At 39.9% G+C, this 24,622-nt stretch overlaps 1 protein-coding gene across 7 annotated transcripts in view; it reads left to right on the plus strand.

The window, feature by feature from the left end:
• TPK1 (thiamin pyrophosphokinase 1) overlaps positions 1 to 24,622 on the plus strand; it is a 352,058-nt gene that overhangs the window by 304,158 nt on the left and 23,278 nt on the right. The window lies entirely within an intron of this gene.

Here is a 24,622-nt window from a genome sequence, read left to right on the forward strand (position 1 = left end):
GAGCTTCTTGGATGTCTATATGTATATTTTTAACTAAAAAAATGTTCATAATACATATACTCTTTTATACATGCTTTTTTGACTGAAAACATGTGATATATTCTTAAATGTACTGCCCTATGTTACAAAAAGAGAGCCAACAAATTGGTTTAGTGCACACATAGTATGATGTTGTTTAGAGCTACCATGATATATTAAACTAATTCCAGTTTTAAATATACGTGGATTATGTTTAGATTTTTTTTATTATTATTACAGTGTTGTAGTCACAACCTTTGTACATGTATTTGTGTGAACAGTCAAGAGGACGCCATGTCCAGAAGTGAGATGGTTGGATCATGGGATATATCTACATTTATATTCATATAGATATTGATACACACTTGCCAAAATGAATTTTCTTTGTCAATCTAGTGGAGGAAATTGTCGTTTTAATTATTTGGGAAATTATTACTTAATTATCAGGGAAATAGGGCATCTTTTCTTATAAGGCGTAAAAAATTTTTTCGTTGCCTGCTCATTGTCTTTGCCCCTTTTTTTGTTGGATTGTTCATCTCAGTTGTGTGAACAGACTTCTCTTAGGGATATTGAACTTCCATGTAGTGTAAATTTATTTGTAGTTTGTGTTCTGACATGGTGCACTTATGTGCTCATTTATTTTACCCCAGAAAGTTTTGAATCATTTAAAGAAATTTTTTGAAATGCACAAATGTAGAAAAATAATTCTCACATTTCTACCATTCAGAATTCACAGTTCTTGAAGTTTTAGTTTCGTTTGTTTTAACTTAAAGAGATAAAACATTTCATACATTGCCAAGAATAGCCAGTCCTCCTGACCACCACCCCAGACCTCATTTATCTATCTTCTTGAGTGGTAAAATGCCCTCCATAAGCCTCTAAAACTTGTTAATGTACTTTTGAATGCTTACATGTGTTTTTATGCATACAGTGTCTCTTGTAAGTGAGGGCAAGTGTTATATAATATTCAGACTTTTATTACTGAACAGCTTGTTTTTGAGATTGATTCTTTTAGATATATATAAATTTAGCTAAAGATGTTTAATTTTTAAGCACCCAAATTTAGTAGTCTGGAATGTCTTATCTGTAATAGACTTTCTTCCTGTCAAAGTATAAAATCATCCGAGTTTCTTCTTTTTTTCCCTATTTTTTGTTCTCATTTAAAATTTTGATGTGCATCATTTGAAATTCATTTGAGGGTTAGCAGTAATGTAGGTAGGGAACTGATGTCATTTTCTCCTCCAAAGTGCTGGCTGGTTTGCCTCCAGCTCATTCATAGTTCATCATGTGCTTACCAATTGAAAACATTGCCTCTATCAAGTATACAGTATCCAAGTACATATGATCAGTCTCTGAGATTTTTCTATGTGGTTTTTCCTGTCCCTATACTGTTTTTGGTAAGTATAGCTCATTCTTCCACATACTTCCCTTGCTGTGCTAAGTTATGCTTTAAATGAGCTTTAGAATTGTTTTATCGTGTTCCTAAAAGAAAATCTTATTTTTATTACAATTTCACTGAATTTGTAACTATGATTAAGGGAAGTTTTCATACTTTTAATTTGTTCTCCATACACATATTCATTTATTTGCATGTTCTTTCATGCCCCTTTGGTAAAATTTTATAGTTTCCTTCATATAAGTTCAGTAAATTTCTTCCCAAGCTCATGTATAAAAATTTTTGGTTGCAGTTGAGTGTAAAATCTTACCTTTCATTGTATTTTCATATTTTCTGTCTTGGTAATATTTGTATATTATTTAACTTTATCAAACACTCCAGTTGTTGCCAGTAGTTTTTAGTTGATTATCATAGGTTGTATAGGTTTGCATCCATATATCTTCTTTGGTAAATAGTGTTATTTCAAATCAGTGGTTCGCATCTGGGGCAGTTTTGCTTCCCATGGGACCACTGGCAGCATCTTGAGACCTTTTAGGTTGTCAATGCTAAGGTGTTGACCTCTACTGGGCAAGACTAGAGAGGCTGCTAAACACCCTGCACGTACAACTCAGCCTTCAGTGTGTGATCAGTATCCAACCCAAACTGTCTGTAAATACCAAACCAGAAAAAACCATGGTTCAAATCTTTGGCCTATTTTTCATTGGATTTTTGGTCTTGATATTAGTGAGCTGTGGGAGCTTCATATGTATATTCTAGATATGCGTCCCCTTTTTGGATATCTGTTTTGCAAATACCGTCCTGTCTGTGTCTACCTTTTCATTTCCTTAGCAGTCTCTGATGAAGATAAGAAGTTTCACATTTTAGTGAAATCAAATTTAGGGGCACCTGGGTGGCTCAGTCAGTTAAGTGTCCAACTTCAGCTCAGGTCATGATCTCACAGTTCATGGGTTCGAGCTCCGTGTCGGGCTCTGTGCTGACAGCTCAGAGCCTGGAGCCTGCTTCAGATTCTGTGTCTCCCTCTCTCTCTGCCCCTCTCCTGCTTTTGCTCTGTCTCTCAAAAATAAACATTTTTAAAAAGAAATCATCTACATTGATTTTTATTTTATAATTCATGCTTTTTGTATCTTATTCAAGAAATCTTTGTCTAACCCAAGGTTAGTAAAATGTTTTCTTGTATTATTGTCTAAGTTTCATAGATTTTGCTCTTATATTTAGATCCATGATTCATCTTGAGTTAATTTTTGTAAATGATGAGTTAAGGCTTGAGGTTCATATTTTTGCAAATGGTTGTCCTATGTTTCTAACGTCATGTATTGAAATCCCCCCCCCACCAACTGGATTGCCTTGAAATCTTTGTCGAAATCAATTGTTCATATATGTGTGGGTTGTTTCTGGACTCCCCATTCTGTTCCGCTGATCTCTATGAGTAACTGTCTCCTGTTACTATAGTGTCTCGGTTATTCTAGCTTTATAATTAGTCTTAGAATCAGGTTGTGTAAATACTCTAACTTTGATCTTTTTAACAGTATTGAATCTTCTGGCCCAAGAACACCGAATAATTCTCCATTTCTTTAGGACCTAATTTCTCTCAGCAATGTTTTATAATTTTTGTTGACATCTCCTGTAATCTTTTATCAGATTTATCACTATTTTTCTTCAAGTTATATTAAATAATAACATGTTTTGAAGTTTTAATATTAGTACTATATTAGCTTACATCAAAAGAAGGATTTTTTTTTCCTGTCTTTTCTCTTTTTTTTAAGATTTAGAGTAACAAATGGAGATGTTGTGCATAAAATGCTTTCCTCCTTAACTCTTAGTCAAATGCTACGCATCCATTTGAGATTCTACAGGGGAAGGACCTTTCCTCCACCCTCCTAGGTTCTGTGGCAGGAGCCTGAGAATTAAAATGACAGAAGACAGATGAACAAGAAAAAAGCATACAGATTTTAGGTGATGTCTGTTTTTTATGTGCACATGGAAGCTTTCCTATAAAAAAAAATGAAGACCCAAAGAAATACGTAGGCCTGAGAGTCTATATACTATTTTAACAAAGAACAATAAATTGTGGAGGCTTGTCAAGACAAAGGGAAAAGGCGTTTGGGCTAAGGGCAGTAAATTGTGGGAGAGTGACTAGGAAATATATGGAGGGAAACTAGTGGAAGAAAAGGGTTATTTTATTAGGTCTGTTTATACAGATTTGTCTTGGCATCAACTCCTTGGCTCCAGTAGTAGGAATGTTCTCTTCACGGTGCAGGGAGAGCACCTGACTCATGGGAAATGTACGCCCTGCTTTCAGGTACAAAGCCGGAGGTCAGAGAGCCCTTCCTGCACCTGCTATTTCTTAAGTACCTTCAGCTCAAAATAATCCGTGTGTCAGAGTGGCCTGTTTTGGGTGACATGTTCTGATTCCCTTCAAGTTGTGGCTCTTTTCCATGTCTCTAGATGCAGTTTTCCTACAAAATGCCAATATAGTAAATGTTAGAGCAATTATTCTCTCTTCAGTTAATTTGATAAACACTAACTTCCACTCGTCTTTATTTATTTATATTGGGCTATTACCGAATTTAATTAAATCTCTTATGAAATTGACCTTATTTTACCTTCTACATTTCATGCATCTTGAGGCTTCTCTTGATAGCACATGGCACGATGCCTTACACAACCTCATGCATAGGGCATGGAACTCGGTCACTGATGCTTGAGTGCCGAAAGACCGCTTTCCATAAGAAACCTTAAAACAGAATTATTTCACTGAGGTAGGATATTTTAGGATAAACACTGCTTATAGGATATTTTAGGATAAACATTGCTTATAATGTTCTTGGCTAGCTTATTGACGATCTGACAATTCACTGACAATTAGTTATTAAATCACTGTTTCTCTAAAATACATGTCTGACAGTCATTTCCTTTGGAGAAACATTAGAAGGATATGGTGAAATAACATCAAAATGATAAATCACGGCAAGACTGGTAACATTCTTTTTCAACAGACTGAATATAAAGGTGCCTGGAATTTATTTTCTGTGGCTTTAAACTCGTACCAGGTGTGATGAAACATAAAAGCTGTGCATCTCAGTCACTTCACATAGATACGGTACTTACCCTAAAATGGACTCTTGCAATTAAAGTTCTGGTGTGCTTTATACCAGAAAGAATGTTGCTGCTAGTGGGGGAAGGCACTAGAATCCTACTGAGGAACAAAAAACTTAGACGCAGAGGAACCATCTTGACAAAACCTGTACATACTCGTTTTAACACTCAGATAATAGAGCATTTTAAATTAAGAGCCAGAAAGTGAGCGTGACAGTTAAGCTGGCCAGACCAACCTCCAGGAAAGCCTGCACTCACTGGGGGCTTCTCCCGTTGGACACCATCATCCACCAGTGGGCACACGCTGAGCGGTGACTGGGATATAGGTATTTGTAGGTCTGGACCTAGATGCAGGTGTACAGAAGGATGTACACATATGTGCCCATCTTAACAAAGTTTATACTAGGGAAATCAGTCAAAGATTGAGGGCAAAATTTAAGTAGGGGGAAAAAAAGAATAGAAAGTTATAATGGACCATCCCCGTAAGAGCATCAGGTTTTGTTTGTTTGTTTGTTTGTTTTTGTTTTTGTTTTTATCACTTGCTGATGAAGCCATCTAGCTCCTTCCCTGCCAGCTGGACTGGACTCCCTTGCCAGGAGCAGGCAGAGGTAGCACTTGAGAGGGAGTCCTCGGGTGGCCTAAGAAATGGTACTTAGTGCCTGAGGAAGACTTTGGCTTCTAGTGTAAAAATGCTGGTCAAACTAACAACTGCACCAAAAGACTACAAGTTTGTCTCCCCAGAGCAGGAGAAACTCAGTTGGCCTGACAAACTGAAGTTGTTGGTATTAATAAGGAACAGGAAAAAGTAGTGGTATTTCACATCTGAAAATAATTCATTGATTTATCAGCACTCTGAAAAGCCTTTCAATAAACAAAGTATATTATTAGAGATGGTGCTTTATCACAGCCAGAAAGACTTGACATACCTTTTATTCTCCACTTCTTATGATGTTATAGATTATATTCTAAAGCAGGCCTTAAATAATGATTTTTAAAATAAGCTCATTTAGAAATTATGCTGGTGACATAGTAATGTTTTATAGGTTAGACTTTTTTTCTCCCCCTCTTCATCAAAAAGTACAAACTCTTACAGTGCTACACTGATGAAGAATTGGTTGGTACCAGCCTCACGGCTGCTGTCTGAAGTAAAGGCAGGGCATGTGGAAAACTCAACAGCCCATCCCAAGTCCTCGGTAATAAGCGTTTCATCAGCAGAGGATGAATTGTGAGTGGATCACACAACAGTGGAACACTACCTTTGTGTCTTACTAGCACTGTTCTAGAGGATGATCGATATTTGCGGAGCTTTGGGGCTCAGTGAAACATCTTTTTAGGTAATAGTTTTAAAAGTCACTTTTGGGTTTCACTCCTACATCACAAAATAAATATTCTGAACCAGTCTTCTTACAAGTAGCTTAGATTATTTTTCTTCAAGGGCATTTATGGCATCCTTTTATTTTAGTTGACATTTTTCAGCCTGTTCTTACTGACTTTACATACTCTTAGCTTATTCTCATCCCTTTAGCCATTTGCCTCATATTCTCTACCAAGTTGTAGCTGTTGTCCACGTCTGTAAACTTATGGGCCTGTTTTCCAGATTATTTGTGAAGTAAACAAACATCCTGACAATCAACCATTCATACCTTTTGCTGGGAGAACTGATCCCTTCTCTCTTCTAATGGAAGACCCAAGCTAATTTCCTGTTGAAGACCAAAGTCTTTATCCCGTCCCAAAGACACCAAACCCTACTCCCACCCAATTCTAGGAAGACCCAAGCTAATTTCCTGTTGAAGACCAAAGTCTTTATCCCGACTGCACGCCAAACCCTACTCCTACCCAATTCTATGGTGAACCCAGAATGTTGTGGCCAACCAAAACAGAACAGCGAAAAACACTTCTTTGTAGAACCTTCACAACGGTCTTAAGAAAACCACCACACACACACATACACATATGTGGGTTTAACTGCTTCTCTCCTTACATTTCCTTTTCCGAGCCCTCAAAGAACTCAAGAATTTTAGTCAGGTATTTCTGTTTTGAGTCTGATTTATGAACTCTTCCTTGTCTGGCCAGGTGCCGGCCATATTCCACAATTCATAATCTGTCAACAGGAGTAATGGCCCATTTCCAAAGGTGAAGCGTAACATTTCTTTCTGCATGCGTCCGATAAACAGATTGTGTGGCTGCTCAGTGATCTATCTGGAGTGGGCTGAAGAGCACATTAACCTTTCGGTACACCCCCATTTTCACTGTGGTTCTTTTCTTTTATGCTCTTCATTTTTCTTCATAAAAGGCGGACCTGATGAATAACACAACATCCAATCACTAGGGAGCAGATTGCCCGAAATCTGGAAGGTGAGTGGGCCTTAGTACCCAGTAAATTTCAAAGCATCTCAACCTTCAAACCTTTGCATAAAATGCCATTCGATGGGTATAAAGTTTCAGTTACGCAAGATGAGGAAGTTCTAGAGATCTGCTGTACATCGTGCCTAGAGTTACGCACTGTGCATTTAAAATTAACAGTACTGCATTGTGCATTTAAAATTTTGTTAAGAGGACAGGTCTCATGTTAAGTGTTCATGGCACAATAAAAAGGAAGGAAGAAAAGAAAGCCATTGAGATTAAGAGGAGAATTTGGTTCGGTTTTGTTCTGGTTTGATTCCTCCATAGTGTGAGCTTCTTCTGTAACACTTGATGGGGAGGAATCCCGTGGCTCTTTTCTTGTCTCTCTTTCTAACACTAGACTATAGATGGGCCTTTGCATTCTAGAATTTAGGAAGCCGACATCTTCAGGAAGAACGTCTAAAATAGATAAGCTTCAAGTGCGAGGCCCCATTTGTTTCATTGCCATGAATTCTTTGTGTATACTTGTGGGGTAGCTCTGCAGAGATAGAAAATTTCTGTTTTTCCAGGTTGGGACAGGACTGTAGGAGACAGTCAGTACACTGGCTGGTGTAGGCCAATCTAGCCAGCGGAGCAGGAGCACAGATATGTAGACAATCTGGAACGGATGCATGACAGGAGGGGCACTCAAAAATCATCAGGCACAAATGCTAAGATAATTCACTTTCCAGGCAATACAGGGACTCTAGATTCTATAAGGTTGATGTAAACTTACCCAAATTAATCATCTACATCTGTGTCTGTGTGTGTGTGTGTGTGTACAGTGTGTGTTTCACACTGGAGTGAAAGTCAAGCTTCAGAATGTTAAGAAGGAAATAAGTGAATTAAAGGGAGCAAGGGTATAGAATCCATTCCAGGAATGGGGTAACCAGAGAAAGCAAAATGAGATAGTTTGATCGCTAAAGAAGATATCAGTGACCGAATTGGTGACCAGAAGGTTTTTTTTAATTTTAATTTTTTTTTTTAGGTTTATTTATTTTTGAGACAGACTCAGAGTGAGCAGGGGAGGGGCACAGAGAGAGGGACAGAAAAAATCGCAAGCAGGCTCTGTACTGTTGGCACAGAGCCCGAGGTGGAGCTCAAACTCACAGACTGTAAGATCGAGACCCAAGCTGAAACCAAGAGTCAGACGCTCAACCGACTGAGCCACCCAGGCGCCCTGATTTTATTTTTAATAATGAACCTTGGATTTCAAAAAGGAAGGAAGGAAGGAAAGGAAATGGGGGGAGAAGAGAGAATAATGGCATGTGAAAAGGAGGGGCTAATTTTTAAAAGAGTGGCCTACCTCAGTACTTCTTACTCTTTAATGTGTCTTGTTAAAATGCAGACTTTCATTCTTCAGTCTGAGGGGAGGCGGGGGATTCTGCTTTTCTAATGAGAACCCAAGTGATGCTGTGTTCTAGGCACTCAGGATCTAGCTGGGAGACCGCGTCAACACATACGAAACTAGTCATGATCGTTTGGGTCCCTCTCTATAAAAGTGCAAAGAACACAAATAAGTGCTAAATGAATAGCAAGATACTTTCCAATAAGTGCAATTAGCAGCTCTCAGACTTTAAGGCTGCTGCATAGCCTGAGTGATAAGGAGATCGCTCATTAGACGGGAAAAAACGGTGTCCTTTAGTTCGTGTGAATAAATGCATTGACAAATTAAAATAAAAAACTTAAGTAACTGAGAAAATATAAACAGAGAAAATAAGTCAGAACCATCAAGGGTTATTATTATAGTTTCAGTTAAAAAACTGTTTAGATATCTGACATTTTTATACACACGCTCACAACTCTGCTGATACACAGTAAAGAAAGTAAGGTCTTGTTCATTATGTGCACATTTGTTGCATCCCTTAAAAAATCTGAACATGCGTCCTAGCTTGCGTTTTGATCTTTGCACTTCTGTGGGAAAGGAAAGAAGGCATGTGGCTTTGTACTCCGCTGATTCTGTATCCCTCTGTATTCTGCACATATTTGGCTTTTCTTTGCTTAAGAGGCAGAAAGTAGCTCTTATGTTTTAAAGATAACTTGAGAATGACCTGATAAGGAAGTTAAATGTCTCTTTGTGAAATAGAAACCTAAATCTTCTTAGATTAAAAGAAACATAAAAAGATGATAAATTTATTAATCAGGTTTTTCAACATGGATCCTTGAACCTACCAGCACAACGTAATAAAATATTACACGCTTATCACAACCTGTATTGTTTGATCTTTTTCATTTTTTGACAGAGAAGCAGAGGGCCTTAAACTCTACATTTACTTTTCACTGCAGACAAAATTAAGTTATTATAATAATTTTTATCATTATAGATCGGGGATACAGACGTCAGCAGTAGAATGATCTACGCATGGAAATTGCCTGTGTGTTTCTTTACAACACTCTCTAAATATCTAGTTATTTAAAAATAAAAGTTTTTCTTTAAAGTGAGGGGAAATACACAGAATTAAAATAGGCAACAACCATACCATACAGGCATTTAAGTTGAGATGGTTAAATGGAGTTCCAAGTGTCCGGAGATTCTTACATTCCCCATGATGAGGGTAAAGTTACTGAAGACTAGAAGACATCATCAGCATAAGCATGTTGAAATTCCTAGCGTAATCACGAAAAGACTAGAAACGGCGTCTAACTTCCAGTCTAGTAGACAGATACCCAGGTAGATACCTAATTAGTTGGTCTCTGCCAGAGAGGAAGGGGTGCTGTAGGAAGGGGGCTGCTGCAGGAGAGCCTCTTGGGGATGAGACAGCAGACAGAAGACAACAGACGTAAGAAGATACAAAAACGGCAAGAGTTAGGACTTGAAACTAAAACGGAGAAAGCACTTCAGAAAGTCAGATCAACTGAAGGAATTAAAAACGCCGAGGTAATGTTCTTATTCCAATCGAAATTGGGTTCATAATAAGATCAAGGACAGCGTTTGGGGGTTTTAAGTGCATGGAAAACACAGATTTACTCCACTAACAGTGTCTGTTTAACTCAAGGTGACAAGGTAATGGTTACTATCTAGGTATTTATTTAACGTTTATTCATTTTTGAGAGACAGAGACAGAGCATGCCACTCTAAAATGTAAAACTCCATGTTTTTAGTATATTCACCGTGCTATGCAGAACATTTTCATCAGCCAAAAAGAAACCGTGTATCTATCAGCGTTCAGTCCCAGTACCTCACTCTTCCCTTCCCTGGCAACCGCTCTCCCACTCTCTGTCTAGAGACAGAGAGTAGATCTGCCCATTCTGGACATTTCGTATAAAGAGGATCATACAATGTGTGGCCTTTTGTGTCTGGCTTCTTTCACTTAGCATAAAATTTTTAAGGTTTAATCAATGGTCACATGTAAGAGTACTCCATTTCTTTTTATGGCTGAGTAATATTCCATTTTGTATGGATATACCACATCTTGTTTACCCATTTATGTTTGTGGACATTTGGGCTGTTTTCACTTTTTGCCTATTATGAATCATGCTGCTGTGAACATCCATGTACAAGATTTTGCGTGAGCTTACGTTTTTCATTCCTCTTGAGTGTGCACCTAGGAGTAGCATTGCTAGATCATATAGTAGTTCCATATTTAATTTTTGAAGAAACTGCCCAACTGCTTTCTTCAGTGGCTGTACCATTTTACGTTTCCACCAGCAGTGTGTAAAGGTTCCATTTTTTTCCACATCCTCACCAACATTTTCCTTAAAAAAAAATAGCCATCATAATGGGTGTCCGTTGGTATCTAACTGTGGTGTTGATTTGCATTCCCAACGATGATGATCAGAGACGTGGAGCATCTTTTCATATGCGTGTTGGCCAACTGTACATCTTCTTTGGAAAAATACCTATTCACATCGTTTGCCCTCTTAAAAGTTGTGTTGTCTTTTCTTTTTACTGTTGTGTTCTTTATATATTCTGGTTAATAGACCCTTATCAGATATATGATTTTGGAAATACTTTTTTTCTTGGAGGCTGTCTTTTCATGGTCTTGATACTGTCCTTCGAAGAAAAAAGTTTTTCATTTTGACGAAGTCCAATTTATTTTTTCTTTGGCTGCTTGCACTTTTCTATTCTTGTATCAAGCTATTTTTATTGAAATAAGATGCTGTTTTACATTTAACATTCTTGTCTCTCAGTTACTCATAATTTAGATGGTAACCTATATTCATTTCATATGGATTTTGTAGCAGATTGCCATAAACTTAGTGGCTTAAAACAACACAGATTCCTCATTGTACAGGTTTGTAATTCAGAAATCCAAAGTGGGTTTCACTGAGCCCATCGTATCAGCTGACCTATGTTTCCTTCTGGAGAGTCTGGGGAAGAATCTGTGTCTCTGACCTTGGCCCCTTCTGGTGGCCTCCTACATTCCTTGGCTTCTGGCTTTCTTCTTCCATCTTTGAAGCTACTGATGCTAGATCAAGTCTAACAGTATGTCACTTTGACCTCCTCTCTCTTTTCCTCTTTTAAGGGACCCTAGTGATTACACTGGGCTCACCTGGATAATCCAAGGTAATCTCTCTATTTAAGATCAGTGGATTGGAAAGTTTAATTCCGTCTGCAGCCTATACCCACCCTGGCCACGTAATGTGCACAGTCACAGGTTCTGGGGATTCAGGAGATGGACATCTTGGGGCAGCTATTACTCTGTGTATCAGCCCCTTGCTGCTGACGGTGCTTTACTGAAGCTAGAGACTGTGGTACATCTGTTGACAGCTAATGAAATTGCAAGTACTCAGAAACTGGCTATAAATAACTTTGCTCTTACCTCTACAACCCTCTTTGGGTTGTGGCACAGCTTATAAGGGCAGAAAGCTTAGTAAGTATGCAGATTTTTGATTCTTAATAAGCCTGTTTTACAATTCCTAAACCAGAAGTTTCTGTTTTTGTAATCCTGGAGGAAAGTAGCTCCAAAACTTGGCATTACGGATAGCAGTCTTAAAACTGGCTTTCAAGGAGTGGATCATGTGGGCAGAAGCTTCCTTCAAAGATAGCGTGGTGCAGTAGGGCACGGGCTTTGGAGTTAAGTGGTAGGTCCAGGACCAGGTTTCCTCTCACCTGCTTTGTTAGAGAAGCCCACTGGAATTTGACTGTATCCAAAAAACCCCAACTACACTTTTACGAATATGTATGAAACTCTGCTACTGTGTGGTAATATATCTCAAATATCTCTAAAAAGGTAGATTGATACTTTTTTTAAAAAAAATGAGAAAAATTAGTGCTTAAATTGTCTAAAGCAGTTTAAATACACTTAGCCATACTATTTAGCAACTACTAGTGCCTTTAGGAGCACATGGTAAAGGTGAGCATTTTAGAATCCCTTTGCCGGTGTGATGCTAGCGGATGAAAGGGTTCTCTCCACCTGCTGCTGCTGGAAGCCACCACTAAGAGACTGACCGTGAATTCCGTGAGGTCTTCTCTTTGATCAAAAGGAAAAGGAGACGACAGACAGGCCGACCTGTTTACTGCTAACCTTTCCCTTCTGGCCTAAGTACTAATCTATTGCCACACGTAGACAGAGGGGAAAAGACTAATCTGAAGACGAATAGAGTAGCAAGTGGATGCCCGCGGTGATGTTCATAAAATCTGATTTTTTCTATCTCTGGCTGCATCGAGGTGTCTTTTATCCTGGGATATCTGGATGGTAAAAACTAAGATTATTATTAAAGAGGGCAGTGGGCAATTTAGGAAGCGCCCTGTCTCCCTGTGACAAAAGCTTTGCTGCTAAGCACAGTAATTTATGTTGATAAATTGTAGCTGTCAGAGTGTCCAAAGCACTTCGTGGGGGATGTTTCTGACTTTGCATTTCTCATTCATGCATTCTGATGTATAAACTTCTATTAACAACAACAACAACAAAAACACCACAAGTTTCTGCAGATATTCCTAAATTGTCAAAGAGTAAGAATAATAACAACAGATTATTACGATTTCCTTTTCCCCTCAAAGTTGGTAAGGATGTTAAGGCAGAAAGAAGTGTTAGAGAAAGAGAGCATTATTCGAAAGACTTGGGGTTTCCAAGAAAAGAAAACAGAATGTCAGAAAAATGGAAAAAACATTTCCAAAATAGGAAACTACACACATACCAACAAGAAGCATGAAAGGCAGTGGGAAGACACGGTAGATAAACCAGGCAGAAAAAAAAAAACAAGCGACGATAAACAGAAAGGGCACAAAATCACACAGACTTAAGTTCTATATGTTGACGGTGTCATGCCTGGTGGAACAAGGGGCAAAAGGTGATAGATAACATTTCCATTCAAGTATGAGCTTGCAAACTTCGATTCCAGTGATCTGCCCCTGGGTGCACTAGCTGTTGGCCCAAACATGCCGTGTTTTATGCTTCCTCAAAACCCCGTGATTTAAAACCCCGTCATTGCTATTGCTCGTGCACCTGCGTCTCAGGTACGATTTGGCCGATCTGAAACGGCCCTGGTTTCATGGCACCGGGTGTGGCGCCACTCGGCCTCTTAGAAGAGATCCGTGGAACATCCAGATGGCCACGCTCCTCATGGCTCTCAGTGGACTTGGTGCTAGCACGTTCTCAGTAGAGTGGCAGACACGCAAGACGGCGAGCGTGCAGAGCCTCTGAAGGCCTGACCTGGCACGCTGTCCCCTCTGTCTGCATACCATCGGCCAAAACAGTCACACAGCCAAGCCCGTGTCAAGGGACGGAGAAGGACAGTCTGCTCTCGGTGAAAGTTCCTGCAGAATTGTACCAAATTCTGGACCTAAGAAAGCCTCTGTGATAGATAGTAAGATGATATAGGTAAGGGGCACCTGGGTGGCTCAGTCGGTTAAGCGTCCGACTTCGGCCCAGGTCATGATCTCACGGTTTGTGGGAGCCTGGAGCCTGCTTCGGCTTCTGTGTCTCCCTTTCTATCTGCCCCTCCCCTGCCCACGCTCTGTCTCAAAAATAAACATTAAAAAGGTTTTTTAAAATAATATAGGTAAATTTATAATGTCATTAAGTGAACGTTTTGAAGACAAAAGGCTTTAGTTTTTCAATACCTCGTGTATCAACAGTCTTAACCTATGACACGGATACAGCTTTTGGCTTTCACGTCTCCGTCCCCTAATTGTTCTACTCAAGAAATGATCAAGTTGTAGAAACCTCTTCACTGTCGGTACTTTGTTTTTAATTGATCAGCTTTCACTTATAGCTGTAGGTATTTGAAAACATTTTTTGCAGAAAACAGTTGTTGGAGAAACGAATGAATGCAGCTAGCTTGGCCACAAGAATGGAGATCAGTGCTCTGCTAATCATGAGCTCCCGGACTGAGCCATTAAACACTACTAGCTAGACATTCTCAAGCATCATTTTCTCATGTGGGCACTTGACTACATCAGTCAACATAAATAGTTCATGCTTTCAGAAGAATCATTAAAGCCTCGGCTTTTTGCTAACAAAGGATAAATAGTTATCATCTTAGCAGAGCAACAGTGTATTTGGGTTTGATGCAGAAGTACTTTATTCCAGCTCCTACTTTGGTATGTTCTATCATAGTTGTCAGATATTCCTAAAATACTGCTTTCATCCAATCAGCCCTTATAAAAATTTACACAGTGGTTCCCTATTGCTTAATACTCTGGAATTAAAATCTTTCTTCATCAGGTTCTCTCTAGGCCCATAAATGTGTCTCTCAGAAGACAATATCACTTTGCCAAATCATAAATATTAGCGGTGACATTGAGTGTATGTGGTGGAATACTACTTAAATAGGGAAGAGCTTACAGACCATCTCTTCTCCCTGTGTTTGCACACCCAAGAATACACATTTTGCACCGAAAGCACAGTGAGTGGTGCATTGTGGATTGTAATTGCTTTAAGGTGAGTAGTAGGTTTTAGGGAACGACTGGAACAGCCAAAGGCAGGACAAATTTTGTGGCTATTAAATAGAGGATAGCCAGATACATAGAGAAACTTGAGTAGGCCACAGTTTCTTGTCCTAAGCTTTGGTGCTAATTCTCAAATTCAAAAGTGGATTCAGAATGTGTCACCTGTAATTACACAGGGTTATATTCTCATCTAGAATAAGTCATGAGGGCTGGATAGGACAAAACTTTGTGGCTTCTAATGTTTATGATTATAACATTAGAAGGTGGTATGATTAATGATTCTTTAAATTAAATGTCACTAATTTGGATTGTGTGATTATTCATCAACCCTTTTATTATCTAAAGAGAAAGAATTTGCATAGCAGAGTAAACAATGGGTCATTTAAACTATTTGGAGAAACAAACCATTTTCAAGTATTTTAGGGTACATTTACTTTCTTAAATGAATTCATTTATAATTATTCTAATTCATCCATCATACCTTTCTGCAACTCCACCTACCACAAATTGGTACTGGCTAATTTTGCTTTGTTTTTAAATCTTAAACTAAATATTTATCTCTGACTAAATACATCCTTAGAACTTCGTAATTAGGAATATTTTGCACAAAATTAGGAATATTGTGGCCTACGCATGCAACCTTAATTCTCTATTTTGACTCCTTAGACTCCTTTTTCTGAGCTGATTTGGTTGTGCTTGTCAAGACACTCTAAAGTAGTCTGCTTACATGGCCACACGCTATCGCATTTGCTCAACTGAAACATGTCTGACAGCGATACCAGGACGATGGAGGTTTGGTTCCCCCGGCCTTGGATTCATCTCCCCTTCTCCCACTAAAGCTCTTCTGGATGTAGGTCTTAAAAATGGGAGATGAGAGAGATGAAATGCGGCTTAGAAAGGGAATAGGGTTGGTCGGCTGTGGGTTTGCATTATTTTGTGATTCTTTTTAATGCCCTTCTAGACAAACCCACAACCTCAACAAGCTATTCCAGGCTGGAGGTGGTAGTTGCTAACTTCTGGTTCTTTCATGACCAGTGGGAGAAATATAATGTCTTACGAATACGGAGTCCTAAAGCCCCAGACGATATGCTTTGTTTAGCAGCCATCGGCCCAGAAAATACCCATGACTATGGAAGATAAACAGCCACCTACCTCCCTTCTAAGTTTGTCCAGAAATAAAGACCTTAGGATATTTTTTCCCATTGCCCCGTGGTCAGGGTCTCTACCCAAGCAGGTGGTCTTTGTTTTCATCTGTTTATTGCTGTGCCGACTTTTGTAATTGAAAGAGAGGTGAGATCGTGTGCAGTACAATTGATACTCAGACATGACAGACAGCCCTCCATCAGGGACACCGCAGTGACATCTGACAAATTACCAGTCACGTGCACTGAAAAAGGAAAGTTAGCGTTCCACCAGAATGATTTTTCCTCTCCGATAATAAAAAAGAGGAGACTTCCAGAATTGTATCTAGCCTAAACTTTAAGTCCTAGTGTTAATTTTTTCAGTTATTTTTTTTTTTACAGAAAATACATCAAGTAGATCAAATTAGGATGAAATAAGAGCAACTACATGCATAAAATTCTGTCCTTTTCCCCAGTTTAGTTATATTAGCGTTTGCAAGAGGAGGCGGTGGAACTTGAGGTGTGTTGTCTTTGTCATCAGACTGTGAAAAAGGCTAATAAAATATCACGTCTGCAATCAGGGTGACCACAGTTTAGGGGAAGAGAAAAGACCTAAATATACACTTAAAAACATGAAGATAATACAAAGTAGCATACATGATTTTTTTTTTTATTTTTTCAATATTTATTTTTGAGAGAGAGACAGAGCGTGAGTGGGGGAGGAACAGAGAGAGAGGGAGACACAGAATCCGAAGCAGGCTTCGGGCTCTGAGCTGTCAGTGCAGAGCCCGATGTGGTGCTCAAACCCTCAAACAGACAATGACCTGAGCTGAAGTTGGACCCTTAACCGACTGAGCCACCCAGGCACCCCTAAAGTAGCATACATAATTTTAAAGAGGATCAGTGTTTCAACATACTCTGTGTCTCAGTTTGGGCTGCTGTAACAAAATACTATGGATAAGTGGCCTATAAACAAGTATTTCTCAGAGTTCTGGAAGCTGGGATGGCCAAGATCAAGGTACTGGCAGATTTGGTTTCTAGTGAGGACCCATTTCCTGGTTCACAGAAGCTAGTCTTCTTGCCATGTCCTCAGATGGTTGGAAGGCTGAGGGAGCTCTCTAAGGTCTTTTTAAAATTTTTTTTTATTTTTTTTAATGTTTATTTATTTATTTTTGAGAAAGAGAGCACAAGCAGGGGAGGAGCAGAGAGAGACGGAGACACAGAATCCGAAACAGGCTCCAGGCTCCGAGCTGTCAGTGCAGAGCCAGATGCAGGGCTCGAACTCACAAACCGTGAGATCATGACCTGAGCCAAAGCTGGACGCTCAAATGACTGAGCCGCCCAGGCACCCCTTCTAGGGTCTCTTTTATTAAGGGTACGAATCCCATTCGTGAGGGCTCCATGAATGACTCGTGCCTCTTATGGCCTAATCACTTCCCAAACCTCAACCCCCTAAAACATCATCTTGGGGGTTAGGATCTTGATATTAACTTTGGGGGTACACAAACAGTCTATAGCACTGGGTGTCAAACAGCCTTGGGGAAGGGAACAGCAGGGATTCCCCCTTGCCCCCGCCATCCTACAAAAGCAGAATACAAGGAAAAGAGACAGAAATAGAAAATTTGAACGTCACAATTTCCCCATAATCTTCTAATACACTATTAACATTTTGGGGTTTGCTTTAGTCTTTTTACTGTGTTAGATTTTTTAATTAGAAAAGAACTTCTGGAATTAAGCTTTTGTACTTTAAGGCTGTGTTAGATTTTGTTTTTCTTGTGTTTTGTTGTGTTTTTAAGCAACATACTTAACAACTAGTGAAGGTTTTTATTTTTCTTTTGAGAGAGAGCGAGAGCGCACGCGCACATGAGCAGGGGAGGGGCAGAAAGAGAGGGAGAGAATCCCAAGCAGGGTCTGTGCTGTCAGTGCAGTGCCTGACGCGGGGCTTGAACCCACGAATCCGTGAGATCATGACCTGAGTCAAAATCAAGAGTTGGATATTTAACCGACTGAGCCACCCAGGTGCCCCTCAAGTATTGGCTATGCATCTACTCTTTGCAAACATATTAAGTGCTGAGGATTAACCGCATGTCTGCACCTCAGGAAACTTCGACTGCAGGAGACCATGCTGCTGACTGATACTGATTTCATTCTACTCAGCCCCCAGCACTGTCACCAACTCCTGGGACTATCACCAGTCAAGCTTTTCCTGTCCAGGATGTTTGTTTTCTTATATGTGGCTTTACATTTTCCAGTTAAACATACTCCTTTGCTTTTGTTTGTTTTTTATAGAACAGCTTTAGCGAGATATAATTCACACACCATAAAATTCACCCTTTTAAAGTATATAATCTTCCACTGCTTCTGGCTTGTACAAGCTTTAACTTACCAGGATCATTGTGGATCTTGAGTCTTTTAAGTTTACCTCTGAGTATTTTGTCATCTACAGATCAATCTCACTGGCTTTATTCCAAGGCGATGATACATAGTTGAACAGGACAGCAGCAAGGACAGAATCCTGTATCATTCAGGGCCTTCCCGGGGAGCCAATAATCAGTGCTCTTTGAGAAAGATACTGAACACATGTGAATTAATCTGTCTGTGTAATCCTTAGCCCATGTTGCCCTGTGTTATTCTCGACAGTATACAAAAATAAAACTATGGTCTCTGAAAGGGAACCATTAGTCAGGAGTCACTGTTGGACATTGTTTTCAAAGACCTGAGTCCAGCGTCGGATTCTGATAACCTCCCAAGCCTGGAGCCGCCTTCCTGCAGACAGCACAGACGACCGTGCCCTCGTGGAGACAGTGAAAGAAAGTATCAGTTGAGTAGCTGAGGCTGCATCACCCTCTCCAAGCAGAAATCAGTCTTTTTATTTTCCCCTTTGCTCCCAACATAGCTTTCAGGGCCCCTTGTGTTACTGAATTTAGCACCTTTTGGTTTTGTGATCTTCCAGATCTTTAGCTTCTCCTTCTTCCCGTCTTTAAAAATATCCACTGAAATAGGTGTCTTCCTCAGAGCTATGACTTCCTCGGAGCTATCTGGGTGGCTCCTTCAATTAAGCATCTGGCTCTTGATTTCAGCTCAGGTCACGATCTTGTGGTTCATGGGATTCAGCTCCGCTGAGCTTGGAGCCTGCTTGGGATTCATTCTCTCTCTCTCTCTCTCTCTCTCTCTCTCTCTCTCTCTCTCTCTCTCCCCCCCTCTGCCCCTCCCCTACACATGCACACTGCTCTCTCTCTCAAAATAAATAAACATTAAAAAAAAACCAATATTTAGTCTGTGATGATAAAAGAACCCTGCTGTTTGGGAGGTACTTTGCTGTCAGAAGACAGGACCTAATCCATAAGCAGTGCTCTCAGCCAGCTTTCATGAGAATTTCAGAACATCTGTGTGACGTCAGTATGGCATCCAGAAAGCTATCGCATCCGTCCATGGTACCTGCCTTTGGCAGCTCGTTTGGGTGATGTTTTCCTTTCCCCTCTACTTTGGAGGTTAAACTCCTTTTATCTAATTTATAGGCTTCTTGCCAAATTTTTGCCTATACTGCATTTCTGGCCAGAAATCCATTCTTTGTTTAAAGTCGGCACCTAGTGAACTGTTTGCTTCCTATGGGTTTTTTTCCCCCCTCTTGGTATAATTTTCTTTCCTTAAGGGCAACATCATTAAAGTAACACAGTGTCTGTAACAGGATGTATCCTGTCATATCTCCTTGCTCTTATACTAAGGAAAAACATCTCCCAGTTGGTAAGCAATTCTTTATAGAACTTCTTGGCAAACTGGCAACTGTCTTTTGGGATTCTTTCGTAAGCATTTAACAATATTTAGACAGAATGACAGATACTAATGCTTTATTTTAGTAGGCATTTTTGAGGAGCTCAGACAATTACATGAGCACTGTTACACAGTGTGGTGTAAATACAGTATCTTGCTCTAATTTTCTCCCTTGGCTCAGTTCCTGAAATGTGAAGGGAGTTCCTTTCCTTATCATTTGTGTTAACAACCTATTGTTCCTCCAGCTGTCTTTATCCTCTCTATCCGCCATAAATTGATTCCAGTGGGAGGGAAGGCAAGATAGTAAATCAGTAAATCTATGCTCTTACGTCCTCTTTTGTTTTGCTCAACTCTGTAATTACACTTCATTTTCGTACAGTAGCGCATTTTCAAAGTTAAATCTCATGAACTTCAGTATTTAAACATGTTCAATAATAGGAAAGACTTAACCGCTCTCCCCCTCGGTTCACGCCTACCAACCGATATTTGCCTTAATGAGATAAAGGTAAATATTGTTCTCAAAAATGTAACTACAGCTACCCAATACCGCCGTCTGTAGTTTTGCCTTTTTAGAAATGAGTGAGTGCATACTTAGGAGAAAGGAAAAATACAAAGGTTTCTCTTGTTCTTTTCTAAAATCAGTGTGACCAGGTAAAGGCCTCTGGAGGCTTCGAGGTCATGGAGGATGCCCTGTTGGCCTTTAAACCCCAGCAAGCCCCACCTCTCAGCAGATACAGTTATCACAGCATCATTGTTCTGACCTCTCTGGACACATTTAATTTGTCAGAATTTATGGAGTATATTCCATGGATAAGGCATGGTTTGGAGTGGCAGAAAAATAATAGTCAACATATAATGAGCTTTTTCCTGCATGCAGCGGGAAATGTACAAAAAATCTGGGTTTTTCAAGGTATTTTCCTGTCTACTGCCATTGTTATCTCGGAGGGAGAAAGCAAGGATGAACCATGGGGAGGAACACGAGCATTAGATGTGCATTCTGCACGGACAGATTTAACTTCTGTGAACCCTCGTCTCCAAAATAGTAATAAGACCGACGTTTATCTGGTTGTTACGAGGATGAGAAGAGAGGATTCAGGTAAAGCTAATGCCAGACCACAGTTCAACAACGCAGGGCTGTTTTCAGAGCGAAAAAATCAAGAAAGAGGAGTCTGTACCACACATCCGTCACAGTAGCAGGCCCCGACAATACACTTTGTCTTTAGGACAAAGTCATTGGTAATCTTAGCACAGTTTCAGTGGATTAACTGGGGTGTGGAACCTGCCATTGTAGACTGGGTGGGAACTGAAGGGCAGGTAAGTAATTTGTGTTGGGGTTCTACCAAAGTGGTGAAGAGAGACACAATGATGGGTGACGGAGTTTACGATGGTAGAGACTTGAACGCGTGGGAGTGCTCTCAGAAAGAAAGAGATGGGAAGTGCTGGAAGAAACAGAGTGGCAAACTCTGGTCAAAGCTGTGGGAAGGTGCGGGGCGACGGGATCCGCAGCCCTGGACCGGGAAGTGTTTCCTTTTCTGTCGTGACTGGATGAAAAGGAGGAACTGCATGGATGAAACTATTGATGTTCAGAGTGAATATTGACAAGATGCTGAAGCAGTTGTTTTGGGCTTCTTTTTCCCCCGAGAGGTTGGGGTAGAGTCATAGGCCCAGAATAGATTAGTATAGTATTAAGTAAGTGTCAGGTTTATAGACATGTAAGGCGTCGTAGATATGTGGACATTTTTAAATGGTAGCTGTGAAGAACTTAATAACTAACCAAAGAAACACAGAAAGATTGCTTCAGTTGAGAATCCAGTTGAAGTTGAGAGCTTTCTCTGTGTCCTTTTTAATTCTCACTGTGGAAATAAATGAACACCAACCAAACGAGAATAAGCAGACTATGCAGAGTCACTTGCAGAGTGACTCATTTTGGCCCAGACACAAAGGCAGATGAGGAATTGGAAAACATTAGATGAGAAAAATGGAAGACTTCAGGTCTGCCCTGATCGCGGAGTCTGTATGGAGAATCTGGAGGCGGGCTGACTACCGGAGGGGCGGCCCATGTGTGGTTGGTGAGAGGAGCATGTTTGGCTCTTTCTTTGCTTCGTCTGAAAGTTAGAAACCGAGACAAAAATTAGGGAGGCTATCAGTTATTAATCGGGTCCTGCCCGTTTGGGGCCAGTTATCACTGAGTTATTGTTCGGCTTCCTGGATTGTTCATGGAAATAGCACTCCGACTTCCTACAAGCCTGCCGTATAGCAGGCTGGTCCCCTGGGCTGGTTTCTGCAGCTTGTGGGTCAGACTTCTGTTTTATATATGGTCTGACCGTTGACTGTGTGTGTATTCAGTCTCTTACCCACTTTATTATTATGAAAGTTAGAATGACCTTCTATTTGGAACCTATTGTTCCTCTCGTTAAAAGAATGTAGGACCAGAGAGAATAGTGGAGGTAAGGGAATTTGTAGGAATACATTTCGGGAATGAAAATGGAAGTGTACACTGTAATGTAAAGAAATTACTTTTTAAACTGCATCACATGGGGTGCCTGGTGGCTCAGTCGGTTAAGCTCAAGTCATGATCTCCGGGTTCGTGAGTTCAAGCCCCACGTCAGGCTCTGAGCTGTCAGCACAGCTCAGAGCCTGGAACCTGCTTCAGATTCTGTGTCTCCCTCTCTCTCTCTGCCTCTCCTCCACTCACTCACACTCTCTCTCTCTTTCTCTTTGTCAAAAACAAATAAACATTAAAAAAAAGTAAACTGTATGACGTCATTTTCAACCTCCCAGAAGGTAAACCCAAGCTGTGGAAGCTGAGCACCAGTGGGGCCTCTCTGACCAGTGGATCGGGACCTAAGACACAAACTGCCTGTTTTACACCCTGAACACTGAGGCCCAGACAGGATAAAGGACTTGCGTGGGCTCTCACAGCAACCTCAGGCTGGACGTCACCCCAGTGTACTTCCGTTTTCATTGATCGGAGAACCAGCCATTATGTCAAGCACACTGCAAATTTCCTTTTCAAATCTAGAATCACAAAGTTCAAATCATGCAGGACATTGACCAGACATTCCATTAATTACTCCATGGAACTATCTAGAAACATAATAAACCTATTACGAATACCTATTATTCATATTGGCTGTTTTAGCTTAAGAGAAGTTAAGGAGAATTTAAACTTATAAATGTATTAACTATAGGGCATGATAAACATTATGATTAATGGTATGTCACCGTGTGCATACTTTTAGGATTATTGTTTCTATCCCAGAAATTTCCTTGTTCCTAAAAGATATTTGAGGGGCAGTTTCCCTGATAAGAGAAACAAGGGTGTATTAACATTGATTGATTATATAGTAAACCTTTACCTTGCCTCTCTTTACATAATGAATCTCTCTTCTCCTTACTGCCTGACAGGAAAATTTAATGGTATGTTTCCTCCAGTAGTAAAACCACTGAGCCCTAGAGAAAGTGCTTTGTACATCCAGTGAGGGAAACACCTTGTTACCGGCAAGGAAGAGTCATGACTTCTCCGTTAATGTGCTAAAATGAAAAGCTTAACAATACACTCAGTTGATCAGAAACACAATACTTCTCAGAGTTCCATCCTTCGACGTGTGGTACTTAATGGATCAAAGATCGTCTGAAGTTGCTGATATAGTATCTCAAAGGGAGAGGGAGAGAGAATGGGTAGCAAGGGTCTCGCCATTGAGGCGCGCGTTCCCCCCCCCCCCACCCCCGTGCTTCTGCACACACCTGAGTAGGGTAAGGTGGCCTAGAAGCAATAGCAAGTAAGTTCTGGAAAACCTGGGGTGGGTATGCTTCAGTTAGTAAATTAACACTTAAGGAAATGCTGCATTCTCAGAAAGGGGTGGGTCTCTTTTGAAGTCTGTAAAAGATCAACCTTGATATGAAAGTTCAGGGGGAATCGATACCAAAGGAGTGTGGTTGGTCTCTGTCTTGACTTTCTGGATGAATCATCGGACAGCGAGGCACATGGCCTGGGTGGATGTTTGTAGAACAGACACCCGGTTTCAGATCAGATATTGTTTTTCCTAGGTACCAAAGTCATTCTTAGTCCTTAAATTGGTTGTTTTATTCATGTATTCATTTATTCATTCAATAAATATTTATAGAAAGTCCACAGTGTACTTGGCACTATGCTAAGTATATAGTATAATGGAGGGCAAAACAAACGTAGTTTCTCCTGGGCTTACAAGATTCTGAGTAGTGAGAAAACTGCAGAAATATTATTTTTAATATTAATACTTTTGTATAATTGTATAAACAATTAGGGAGGTACCTTTGGGGATCTCTTATTTTTATTGGAGTTTCTTGAATTGGCAAACTGTATTCTATGAATTGAGAATAACCCAAAGCATAACTTTAAAATAGCTTTCCTAATTTCATTTTAATAAAGTTCTTTGCTAATAACACAGAGGCTCTGAATTTGCACATACAGTGAACCCTCAACTCCAGCTAGGAGCCTTGCCAGTATGTGTTTTAATGTCACAGAGTCTCAAACTGTGGAGCATAGCCAGTCCATTACCACACAAATAATGGATTGCAGCAGCCCCTTCCAACAATCTTCTTGAATGCATGCTTATTCTAGTGTTTCTTACCTTTTTTAAACTCATGACTCTTTTTAATAAGCATAAAAAGATCACCCTTAATGTCTGATTTTCACAGTAATTTTATACTTAAAAACAGATTAACACAATGGCAGTTTTAAGAATTTTTTTCAAGCCGTATACATTCAGCTTCCCACTCTAACCCTAAGAAGTACTCTTGTATGTAATAAAGCATATGAATATCCATGTAGCTTACAGTAATTGGGGCCTTTTCATAATTTTTGTACAATGTTAAAAAAAAATTCAAGGGTGAGATACAAAGAGTCAGATTTTTTTAAGCATCTTAAAATGGTAATTCACTGGACCCAATAGAAATTTACTAAAGTCTTGACAAAGAGGCCTTTATGATGCATTTTTTTTTCCTCCCCGTTGTAATTACCAC

This window comes from Puma concolor, chromosome A2 (genome assembly GCF_028749965.1).
Source record: "Puma concolor isolate L17-30 chromosome A2, mPumCon1.1.hap2, whole genome shotgun sequence".
NCBI classification, from domain to species: domain Eukaryota; kingdom Metazoa; phylum Chordata; class Mammalia; order Carnivora; family Felidae; genus Puma; species Puma concolor.